We start from the raw sequence: 12,700 nt of genomic DNA on the forward strand, positions 1-12,700 counted from the left end.
TTCCCCAAATTTGAAGAAAAAAAAAAGCGAATCGTTTTATGAAAACGAGCTTTTGTTCTTCGAGACGTCATGTGGTCGTTTCTCTGAGTTTAATAATGGCGGCTATAAGATCAATACAAATAAATGTCTTATAAGTTTATTGTGTTAAATAGTTCGTCAAAGAGAGTAAAACTACTACTTTGTGGCACCTTCCCCTTACTCAATATTCGCCATTACTTCGAAAAAAAAATTGCGGTGGTTTAGCTCGGCTATGCCAGGATATACGTAGCGTAAGCTTAGTCGCACTTAATGAGAGGCGCTATCAAGCGGCTCCGGTGCAGCGTCAGACTTGGCTACTGCGCAACGGAGGCGCACAGCTGGGCACGCGGTGGCGCAAGTGTGTCTGCCGCGGCTATGACGTCACTCCCCTGGAATGCGCACACCGGCGAGGCGGGCGCGTCGGCGACGGAGTGCGCGGCGGCGGCGGCTCCGGCAAGCCAGCTGTGCGCCGTGTGACGTCACTACTCCTCGTGCATGAGCAGCACGGAGCACGGCTCATTATGCGAGCCACGCAAAACTGCTCAACCTCGGCCTGTGTAGCTCACGCTACAAAAACGGAGGAACCTTCGATGAAAGCGCATCATAAGAGATTGTGTTAAAAAGTACTTGTACTTTATCTTGCAAGCACATTGCATTTATAGTGCTTTCGTCCATGTGCAATGCATCCGGTGTACTTACTATTTTACTTGAAGTACATAACCTCTAATTTACCTTGTACTTTACATCAAGTACTTTTTGGATGTACTTTAAGGAACACTCTAAGCAAGCAAACACCGTCTGTAAAATCATGCTCACTCAGTGCAAAACCGTAAAGCAGAAATGATACATCCGCAGTCCATCATTAACCAAAAAACAAAAAAAAAAAAAAAAACAATTAGGTACATAGAAGCAGAACCAACTACTAGAGCAATTCTTTGAAAATACAAACCACTTTATATCTGGCTAGCAGAATTTCGCGAACGGATCAAAACCTATGTACTCTCTTCTGACGACAAAAAAAAAAAAATGGAAACGTAGCTTCAAAAGCAATCTCTATTTTTTTACGGTAGTTAGTTATTTACTCAACTGCATTCAATTTCAGTCATTTCAACTCTACTCAAATTACGTTTGTAGCCAATACTCAGTTACTTAACTTAATTACTTTTTTAGTAACTTGGCCATATCTGGTAAGCGGTTGCAAGCACGCAACGCACACTGTCATAAGTGAAGGACAATGCGGGGACCAGCCTTAAGGAACATAACTGCACCATTGTACACGAACAAACATGTTGTACAGAAAACCAGTAAACGAACCCTTTTATAACCACTACGCAAGCTCCTTGGAGTCTTTTGAGCAATCGAAGTCACAGAGACAAGGAACATGGAACGATGAATAAAAAATAAACTCACTGGTACAAAAAGGCAAAAAGCCCAAGAGCGACGCAGACAGCAATTTCAAAGAGCATTGTGGTGTTCACTGCGGGTATAGCTCTGGATCGCCTGACATGTGCTCTTGCTTATAAGCCCGAGGTTTAAGCTTGACGTGTGCAAGCCACAACGAGATTTCCGCCCAGTTCGATGCACCCCATTCGGCAGCGGTACTACAACTGACATAAAAAAAGCGTAGGAGTATTTCCGTTCATGACTTTCAATAGATAACAAAGAAATTACCACGATGTCTGTTTCGCTCTTCGACAAAGCGATGTACACTCTTTTTCAAAAGCAGCGTTATCGGCTACCCCACTTAGAGATTTGTAATCCCGACAGGTGTTTTTCTTTTTTCTTTTGTACCTTTTGTTTAATAAATTTCAATTTTTACCTTAACCTACTTTTTACCTTTGACAGTTTTTTTATATATATTTCTTTAGAAGTTAGAATAAAGAATTGAAAAGAACGGGGTTGTTTTGTGGTGCTTTGCTGCAGATTACGCAGAGATGCAGCCATACTAATAACGATGAGCAATCGATCAATCAATCAATGTTTATAATAGTTTCCAGGAACAACCTATTTGCCCTTGGCGCTGCCACATTATTCTAATAGTGCATGTAATAATGTAAAAAATTATACATAAAATAATAATAATTACAAGAAGAAGAAAAAATATTACCCCTTACATGGCTTGTATGTTTTCACCCTACGATTGAAAAGTCTGGCATAGCATCGACTTTAAACCCAAAAATAAGCACAAACACTTAAAATTATGCAATACATATTTCCGATATCGTGTCAAATTAATCTGCACACTAACAGGAATGGGAGCGTAGAGTTTCGATTGCCTGAAACAAATCAACGTGCCTAAAGATAACCTTGTATAGTCTTGTATAAGTCATGTCACGTCGTGTCAGGTGACGTCAATTTTTCCGTTCTATTGAAAGAGAGACCTACACTGCTGTAGAGTTCATGAGACGTAAGGGTACCTGGCATCAATTTCCCCGCCACATTTAGCGGGAAAACTGAATAGCGTATAGGTCACATGGCTTTAGGTAACGTGACATCCCTTTTACCACCAAAATCACAAGTAAAAACGCATCAGTCCCATTTGAATAGTGCGATTTTACTTACTATGACGCAAGTACGTTGGTGAGCACTGCTCCTTCCATCACGCTTTTTTTTTTTTTTTTGCCGCACGAGCAATGTTGCATGTGCGAAATCGCAAGTTCAATCAGGCCTTGATCAGGGATAGACTCCTCTATACTGTCAAAGCCTGGCAGATCGTGACATCCCGGTCGTTTCTGGTCCCTTTCCCGAGCACGACTCTGAGAATTTTCACGCGATGTTCGCTTCTGCCCTCCGTTCCGTTTCCGTTCCCAATTGTCTGCGATGAGCCTCCTCAGCGTGCCGTCACTGATAGTCGCGCCGTTCGGGCCGGCTACAAATTTCCCGACTGTAAGCCATAGCGCGTGCAAGCCTTCTCTTCGACGTGATATTGCTTTAGCTACCCAAGATGATATTATTGGGGATGCCTCTTTCGAACACCGAGCCTCCGGTACGCGTTCATTCGCTTTCGCGGTACTTGGGCTGCCCGAACACGCTGGACGCTGAAAACACTTTAAAGCGTTACCGAAGGAAGATGCAGGTATGAAATGTATACAACATTTAATTCACTAAATTTGTTCTCTTGATAGCTCTTTTGGTAGAACGGTTACATCTAGCTTAAACGATTGCTGTCATCCATATATCGCTGGTACGAATAGACTGCTTCCAAAAATTCCTGCATGTAAGACTGCACGCGTTCCATTATGGTGCCTCTTTGGCCATGAAGAGGAGTGGAATTGTTTCGGCTTCGACTGCCTCGTTGGCGAATTAGTGCATCTAAACCCTGAATGAAAATGAAGACAGCGCTCGCTTGCATCCCACCCCTTCATATTCGTGACAGCCCCCTTTGAAACCCGAACCTCCAACGGTCATGAGGACCTGCCTTCATTTAGCGAGGAGGAGGAGTAAGGCCTTCCGCGTGCCATACCTTTCTAGCGGCCTGAATACCACTCCAGAGCGACGCGCGGCCAATTCATCGGTGTCCATTGCGTGCCTGTCTTCGCTCTGTCCCCATCGTCCATGCTGGGCATGACGGCGTCGTGCGGCAGCGTGCAATACACCAAGCCTCGTTGGCCCGAGAAAGCAGTAAGCCTTGCATTAACACATTCGCGGCTTTGTAGGCGTATTTTTATTACAAACATATAGTCCACTCTACACGTGCACCTAGTAAATAAATTTCCTATCAAGTTAAATGCCGTTTTTCGGCACATTCTCTGCTACTTAGATTGTAAACATGAACTACTTGGCATACAACACGAATCAACTAATTGCTTCACCGACGGAAATCAAACAACTTTAAACAAAACTCTGGTTGCGAAAACATACCTGAGTCTATAAGAAGGTGTCTTCGTTACGTTTCGAGTATCTAAGCCAACTGTTGAGGCGGAATACTACGGATTGAACACCCTGTTATCGAGCCACGCCGCTGTCAGCTTTAAACACCGAATGTAATTCACGCATGCGCAACGACGCGTGATCATTGGCGCCTTCTCTCGGCCACTGCTAGAACCTCCCGAGTAAAGTCAGGTTCTTTCCACCACCGAAATATGTCATGAGAAACACCATCAGACTTTTTTCCATTCTGATGGTCTATCGCAGGGGTGGCCAGCCTGACCCGGCCTAAGAGCCGCAAACAAAACGCTGAAACTTCCAAGAGCCGCGGGGGGAGAGGGGGGGGGGGGGGGGGGGAGGCTCAAACTTTTTTTGGAGCAATAAACGAAACTCGAACTACTTTCAATCTATCCGAGTCAAAAGCAGTCCAGCTGTACGTAAGGTAGCAGTAGCACAAGGCTACCCAACCGGAACCTGTCTTCCGATCTAAAACGCGTTCCATTCCTCTTTTTGGAGATGTGCTCGTGTGACCGGGAGGGAAGCGCGGGAGAGGGGGGGAGGGGGGGGGGGGAGAGCCGCGGGCTGAATTTTAAAACGTGAAGAGCCACATTCGGCACGCGAGCCGCAGCTTGGCCTTCCCTGGTCTATCGAGTTATCCTGATGGCCTCACCAGGGCAACATCAAAACGTTTCCATGGCTTGTCAGTCGCCACAAAAAACGTTTTGAAACTGAGCTACAAACAGAAACCTTTAATGGTCCATCAGCCACCATCAGGAAATGTTTGCCCATCAGGCGCCATCAGTAAGCCTGTCGGACAATCGACAGTTAATTCTGATGGTATGAGCTGGATTACAAATAACATGTTTATGAATATATATATATTGTTAGGGTGATCCTGTCGGCAGCAGAAAGGACAGGAGAGTAGACGATGGTAGAACAAACATAAGATTTATGGAGGCCGAGCCGGCCCTTGGAACCTGACGCGAGATGGTCGTGCGCGCCACTGCCCCGTCGTCACCTTCACCTTCCTAACAATATATATATATATATGCGATCAAGCCAAGAGGAATATTCACTCGATTAGAATCACTGCAACTACGCGCGCCCACGACGGATCAAGCATTGTCGTCACATATAAGAGCTGCCGCTGAATATTGGCGACCTGCGCGATCGAAAGTGTCGGTGTGTTCCGCCTTCCACGATTGACCGAATGCTGACTATGACGTCAGCAAAGGTTCGCTCATCGTCAGAAATAAGAGTAATCTAAGAACTTCAATTTTGATGGTGTTTGCAATGTTGGTTTCAGCGCGCAATGATTTCAAGCTTCCACCATGCGAATTACAAACACCATCGAACTTATTCTTTGCAAAATAATGACGTCACGAGAGGGAACCATAGGAGGGCGCCACAGAAACATCTCGCCGCTAATGATTCGTGGAACCAAACTACCTATACCCTGTCAACGTGCTCTGATGGTACAACGCACTTTTGAAGGTTCATTGCTTGATGGTATGACGGACCATAAGGTGCCGTTATGAACTTCTGGCGGACCGTCAAAAGATTGTGATGATCCCCCAAGAAGGTCTGATGGACCACTAGCTGTCATTCGAGCCCCTGACGGACCGCCAAAACGCTTTGATGGTCCATCCGGGAAGTCTGGTGGACCATCAGCTGTCAATGTATCTCCTGACGCACAATCAAGACGCTTTTGATGGTCTATCAGACGCCATCAGAGAGTGTGGTAAACTATCAGGTGCCATAGGATCTCCGGACGGACCATCAAGGCGCTTTTGATGGTCCGTCCGGCGCCATCAAGGAAGCTTGATGAGCCATCGAAATCCCTTTGATGGTCTACTTGGAGAGTCTCATGGACCATCCAGGTGCCATCAAGGAGGTCTGGTGGGCCATCAAGGGAGCTGATGGGCCATCAGGGAACTTTAGTAGGCCATGAGAGAAGTTTGATGGACCATAAGATTTTCTTAATAGTATTTTCAATTGCAATAGGCGCGGGTGCACTCCTGTTTTAATCGATACCGAGAATCTTGTAAAGCATCGTCAGAAGACGACTAGAAAGATTGCGGAAGCATTCTTTATTTCAAAGTACAATGATAAGTGTGTGAGCTCTCTCTCGATTTGTTTATATGGCAGCGAACTTGCGTTTATCTGCAGTTGTCGACGAAATGGTCAGTTGATATGATGTGACGTAGATGATGTGATGTGACTGGATGTATTTGGGGGACGACGGCGGACGTCTTTTTCCATAAACTAAACTGTTGAAATTCAGAGCTATGTGCGTATGCACCTTTTGTGTCCGTATTTTTGCGCTGTTTTTACCATTTTAAAACGCTTATAGCAAAAATATACAGCCATCAGGCAAGAAACACAAACGTGCAATTGTCATTTACGGATATTGTTCATCGCTGTGCCGAGAGGTGGCGGGCAGGCTTGTTCACCATTGAATCTGTTATCAAGGGACGTTTCTCACGATATCTTCCAGCCTTCGCAACTTTCACCCGGCTGATTTTTTGGTGTTCCAAGTTGAGTGTCCTGTGGCCGCATTCGTGCAGCGAGGACGCGCAATCGCAGCAATCGTCAGATAGATCAGCGGTCTATACGGTTCATCACAAAGTTCTAACGCTGCAAAGCAAGTCGGGGGAGTGAACGGATAAACTCTACAAGCCCATTCTTTTGCCGAATGTGCATTGAGCTGGCTATTTTTGAGCTTGTCAGCAAAAGTGAGCAGACGAGGAATAGCCTGGTATATAAGACATTGAATATGCACATCCGTCGTTTCTGTTTTATTTTTAAGCTCAACTCTATAAAATGAACATAAAGATTCTTCTGAAACAAAGTTTGCGCACCCAATTTCAAGTATGTACGTTTGTAATTCGCATTTTGCAAGTAGTGCAAAATGTAGTGGTCTTAACGGCCTCAACTCGTATGCTATCGATAGTTTTATTATAGTCAACTATCTAAAGTACTATCGATAGTTTTTTTCACTATCGATAACTATATTTGTATTCCACTATTGATAGTCTGGATAATACAATCGATTCTTTCGCAACAGTACTGCAAACCCATTCGCTGTTAATCCTGGCAGCACAAGCAGTCGCAAAACGATGCATGTGTTTTCCACAGAATACTAAAACAGCTAAAAAAAAAACCTCAGTGTAGAAGAAGCGAACAAAACTTATGGTATTTGGGTTTTTATTTCATGTCATTATATTATTTTGTGAAACTTTTACTGTATTTTTATGGACACAGAAATGAAGGACGTTTAAAAATCCTTGTAATGGGAAATTAGGGCGCAGCTCTTGAGGAAGAGGGAAAGGTACGGAGGGGAGGGTATGCCCTATCCTCCCCCTCCGCACCCTCTCGTTTTCCCTTCCGCTTTCTTAAAGCCTTCCCTACATCTCTTATCCGCACCATTCTTCCCTTTCTCCTCCTCTTCGTCCTCTCTCCCTCTCCCTTTGTTGTTTTGTCGGGATGTATCAAAGTCTTGCGAGGAGGGAGTACAGAGGAAGCAAGATGTTTACCTTTTGTAAGCCCGAGCTGTTGACCTAAGCCGTATTTGCTGTTGACCAATGAAGGAACAAATAGTGACACAAAAGAGCAAAAAGGCATTGCCGGCTGTGCGTGGGTGCCTCAATATATGGGAGGTTCGAGCAAAGCGTCACTGGTGAAAGTGCACCCCAGTAAATGATTAAAAAAAAAACACCCGAACTCGTCGCTTTCAAGACCTCCAGTGCTATCTATAACGGAAGAAGGCTGAGCTATCATCGAGGCTGCGGCATTTCAGTGACTGTTCTATTTTCATTGTAACCCCCAACCAGGCTTGTATATGTTACTAAAAAAAGTAAGGAATTACATTTACAATTGCATATCGCTAAATGTAACTAAATACAGTTACAATTTCACTTCCATTAGAGTAAGTGGCTGTTACTTCAGAGAGTAAGCAGTTACTTCCGCGGCGTTACTTTAAACGATATTTTACTAGGGTAAGAAAAAAGTCAAGTGTTTGGAAGAGTTTATTGTTGCCGAAACTGACGTGACCTTGAGCAGCGTCTGTCTCGAAAGAGTCTCATCGTCATCCCTGTTTGCTTGAGTGGCCGTGAACTAGAGGAGGGGTAGTGAGCTCAGCGAACGATCACGGCTGCCGCACTCTGTGTCCACGGCTGGAGAGGGCGCCACTAAAGCATGTTTAGGCTAGACTGTATGAAGCGGGCAGCCAAGGCGGCTCACATTGCATTATCTGCGCGATTAAACACTAATTCGGCATGACACTTCTTTGGCCAGAAACACGAGCTAACACGGGGTAAAAATCGGTTCAGAACGGGAGCCACTTCGCGCTGCCATACCGCCAAAAGGCCAAACCGCAAGCCAGAGCTGCTCGCCGAAAGCCTTGGGAACGCTCGGATTCGGTCGGACCCTCCAGTCCGTAAGACCGCAGCGCCGCCGCGTACATCCGAGACCTTTCTATGCTCGCCGCTCGTTTGTGTCTGATCCCAGTACACCTTTCTAGTAAGCGCCGCCTTTTCCACGCTTGGTGGCGGGTACATCGACGGGTCATTTTTTGTTTCCGTACTTTCTAAACGGCATCTGTTTCTTTTCTGATTCATAATAGTGAACAAAAACTACTTTTATAAATAACGGAAACGATTCGCGCCACTCATATTTTCTATGTCAACAAAACAAAAAAGGTTTTAGCGGCTCTGACCAGCAGTAAGCCAACAACCTAAGACGTCACATATCGCGGGCTTTCGGCACCGCGGGTCGCTCCCGTAGGCGGAGGGGGTTTCCGCGTCGTCTGGTTAAAATAGGACGAACTAATATTTAGTTACTTTTTCCGTGCCCGCTGGCTTGCCCGAACTCCGAGGGATGTGGAAACCGCAAAAAAGATCAACGCTTAAATATGATTGCAGGGCCCCTTTCAGATTGGAATTCTACTCTGCATAATTAACGCTTTTTTTCAGTCCTTTTTCCCACGCACATCAGATGAGTGGAATCGCCTTCGCGCACCTACGTCAGCCATCGAAGACCACAATCTCTTCAAGAACGCCTTAGCTATTATTGCATAATTAGGAGTCTCTTTTTGTCTATACTAATAACTGCACAATGTTGTACTACCTTATGAAATGTAATCCACTACCCTCTATAATGCCTCAGACCTTGCGGCTAAATAAATAAATAAATAAATAAATAAATAAACATGTCTGCCTGGGTTAGTGACTATAAAAATGGAACACTCACTGAAATGTTGCTCATTCCCACCATAGCCTCAATCATAGCTCAGCTTTCTTCCGTTATAGATAGCCCCGGAAGTCATAAAAGCCACGTGCTCAACAGTTTTTTTTTTTTTTTTATCATTCGCGTGGGGACATTTTTACCAGTGACGCTCTGCTCGAACCTCCCATAATTTGTGGCATCCCAATGCCGTTTTGCTTTATTACGTCAATATTCGTTCCTTCATTGATCAATAACCAGTACAGCCTAGGTCAACAGCTCGGGCTTCCAAAGGGTAAACATCTTGCCCCCTGTCTAATCCCTCCTCCAAGACTTTAGTACATCCCCACAAAACTGCGGTCTGATATGGTACAGTCTGCAAAACATGCAACTTTTTTCAGCGAACTTGTGTTAAGCTTCCTAAAGATGTGGCGTGCAAACGATGGATTTCAAAATATTCATTTAAGAAAGGTTTATCAGTTTGGTGGATACATTTTTCCCTTTTATCTCTTCTTCCAACCAAGGTTTTTGTGTTGGTTTTTAGATTTATTTTCAACAGCCTAATTGTGTATTTCAGATTCCAAGATCGCTCTTATTAGTTTACATGTATAACGACCTAAATTGCTTCTATTTTTCAAAACACCCGCACCTGTGAGACACAGCAGGTCGCTTTACATATTTCTTTGCCCAATTTGTATTTATTTTTTAACATAAATTAGTCTTTTCCAAACCTTATTTTCCCTCAAAATCAATTTGCTGTTTTTTTTTAACGGTACACAAAAGTATGATTGACGAAAACACGAATCAAGCAATTTTATGAGCATTACATCACCATCGTAATTTTTTGTTACTTAATTGACAATGCCAAGAATAATGAATTGCACTAGTCGATCAATACACCAAAATTTACCTGTCCAATTTCACCTCAAGAAAACCACTTTAGTACTATTCTCTGCTGCAACCCCTGGCTGTACAAAACGGCCATTGTTCGCGTTCAATCAAAGAATAATCAACATAGTTCGTTCGTTGGATTGTTTCTTGAGCATTAATTAAAGTTTGGTCTTCAATGTACGGATGCCAGATATAAGAATAAAAGTGCGCCGATTTCGAGTGAATTTTGAAAACACTACCATCATTTTTTGCCGCTCAGAGTCGAACCTTGGTTAAACGTTTAATGTTGAATATAGAACGGAAATATAAAAATAACTTATTTCCGGTGTTCATTATTATTTTTTTTTTACGTTAACGTACGAGCTTTCGAAAGCCAGATATTACTCTGAAATGCACAAGGCTCCTGAAAAACATGTCCCTACATTGCAAAAATCTAGGTTAAACAACGACAGGTGGCACCATTTCAGAATGTGCAGCGAACGTTGAAGGCCAGCACCTCATTCGTTGCTTTCAAAGCAAGAGCTAAGCAAATAATAAAACATTTTTACACCCATGCCTTCAGGCGCCCGCCCCATTGGAAAACCCCAATATAAACAGCGTGTTATGGATATTGGTAAACAATATCTTTTTATTGTATTGCAATACAATATAGACAGTGTACTGGAAAACATTACATTTATTGTATTGTATTACAATAAGGATTTGTTATGGGATTCCAATATCCATAATACGCTTAAAATATTGGAATCCAATACCGTATAAACCCTTATTTGATTCCCATGTATCGTATGGGGATCCAATAAGGGTTTACGATTCCAATATACTCAGCGTATTATGGATATTGGAATCCAATATATTATATCGGCTACCAATAAAACTATATGCGAGTTGGAATATCACGTTCAGCACGACATTTCTCTGCAACACAGTCTCTTCTTGTGTGCATTTCTGAGTGATAAAATAAAAAGTGTTGTTGTCAAATTATGAATAAAGAAGCAAAACACTGGGCTTATCCATACCAAATATATTTAACATATTCCTGAACTGGAGGATCTGGCATTTACTGCAAAAGAAAGTTAATTGTTGAGGACCCTCATTCAAAAACTTGCTGTTTGAAAACAGAATGTGAAATCCTCACCTTTTAATGAAAACAGCACCTGCTAGCTGTAGCCATATAGAAACTGCAAAATAAAAATTTGTGATTAGTTCGCAACAAGTAGCAATCCTTCACTAAGCCGGATAGATTCAAAATTATGTCTGCGTTTGATTGTGGAAAAATAAGCTTCCATTCCACTGCCACAGATCATTCTAAGCTCCGTCAATTAAATAAACCTATCGGCTCGTCTGGCTTCACAGTTCCTGCTTTGCACCTAACTAAAGTATCTGGAATGCTCACCTTTGAGGAAAAACAAACTGGTGCTTGCTTGCTTGTAGGCCATGGAAACTGGAAGAGAGATTTGCGATTAGTTGCGTTTAAGTAGCAATTACATTGAGTAGCCCCGTAAAGTACACTAAAAAGTCAAATTTGGGGGTTTTACGTGCCAAACCTACGACGCGCATCTGGCACGCCCCAGCGAAGGACTGAGGATTAATTTCGACCACCTGGGGATCTTTTGACGTGCAACCGAAAGCTCGGTTACACGGCGCCTTCTCCGCAATAAGCCAAGTACACTAAGTCGAAAAGATTAAAACAATTACATGCGCAGGACATAGATAACCTCTTGCAATGTAACTGGGCATACGTCAATGTCGCTCGCATGTATTACAGAAAAATAAGCTTCAATGCACGAGCCCCCAGTCGTTCCGAGCTCTGTCAATTAAAAATGCTGTACCGGTCGTCTGGCTTCAGTATTCCTGCTTCGGGAATCTGGAATTCTCACCTCTGAGGAGAAGCAAACTGGGACCTGCTGGCTCTTAAGCCTTTAAAACTGTCAGAAACATTTGCGATTAGCTGCGTCTAAGTACCAATTTCTTTGACCAGCCACCTACAGCACACTAACCCAGATAAAATCAAAATTACATGTGCGTGACATAATATGCCTCTTGTGACAAAACTGGGCACATGTTTTGTCGCCTACAGCAACACTGAAGCCAGACAGACAAGCGATACGGCATATTTAATAGACGGAGCTCAGAACGACTGGGGACGCTTTCACTGAAGCTTGTTTTGCTACAATACACGCGTGTATTGCAGCAAAACAAGCTTCAGTGAAAGCGTCCCCAGTCGTTCTAAGTTCCGTCAATTAAATATGCCGTACCGCTTGTTTGGCTTCAGTATTGCTGCTTCAGAGCAAACTAGAAAATTTGGAATCCTCACCTTTGAACGAGAGCGAACTGGCACCTGCTGGCTTGTGGGCCGTGGAAACTGCAAGAGAGATTTTTGATTAGTTACGTACAAGTAACAATTTTTTTCGAGTAGCTGCCTACAGCACATTCAAATTACATGCACGGGACATAGATGCCTCATGCGACGGACCCCCTTCATCCTTGTTTTCCATGAACTCTGCTCACCTTTACCACCCGCCTCCAATTTCTGCGCTACTTCTTTAATCTCGATTCCCTGGTTCCCAAAGGCCATGCCATGGCTTGTGCCAGTCACAGGTCTGTCAGCTCTGCAACTGGCGCCATTGTGGCAAAGACGCCAAAGCACCTGGCGCTTGATGTGCTCTTTTAATATTTTGAGCATTGCTGAAAACAGGTG

The sequence above is a fragment of the Ixodes scapularis genome, unplaced genomic scaffold (genome assembly GCF_016920785.2).
Source record: "Ixodes scapularis isolate PalLabHiFi unplaced genomic scaffold, ASM1692078v2 PGA_scaffold6__148_contigs__length_123643588, whole genome shotgun sequence".
Classification (NCBI taxonomy): domain Eukaryota; kingdom Metazoa; phylum Arthropoda; class Arachnida; order Ixodida; family Ixodidae; genus Ixodes; species Ixodes scapularis.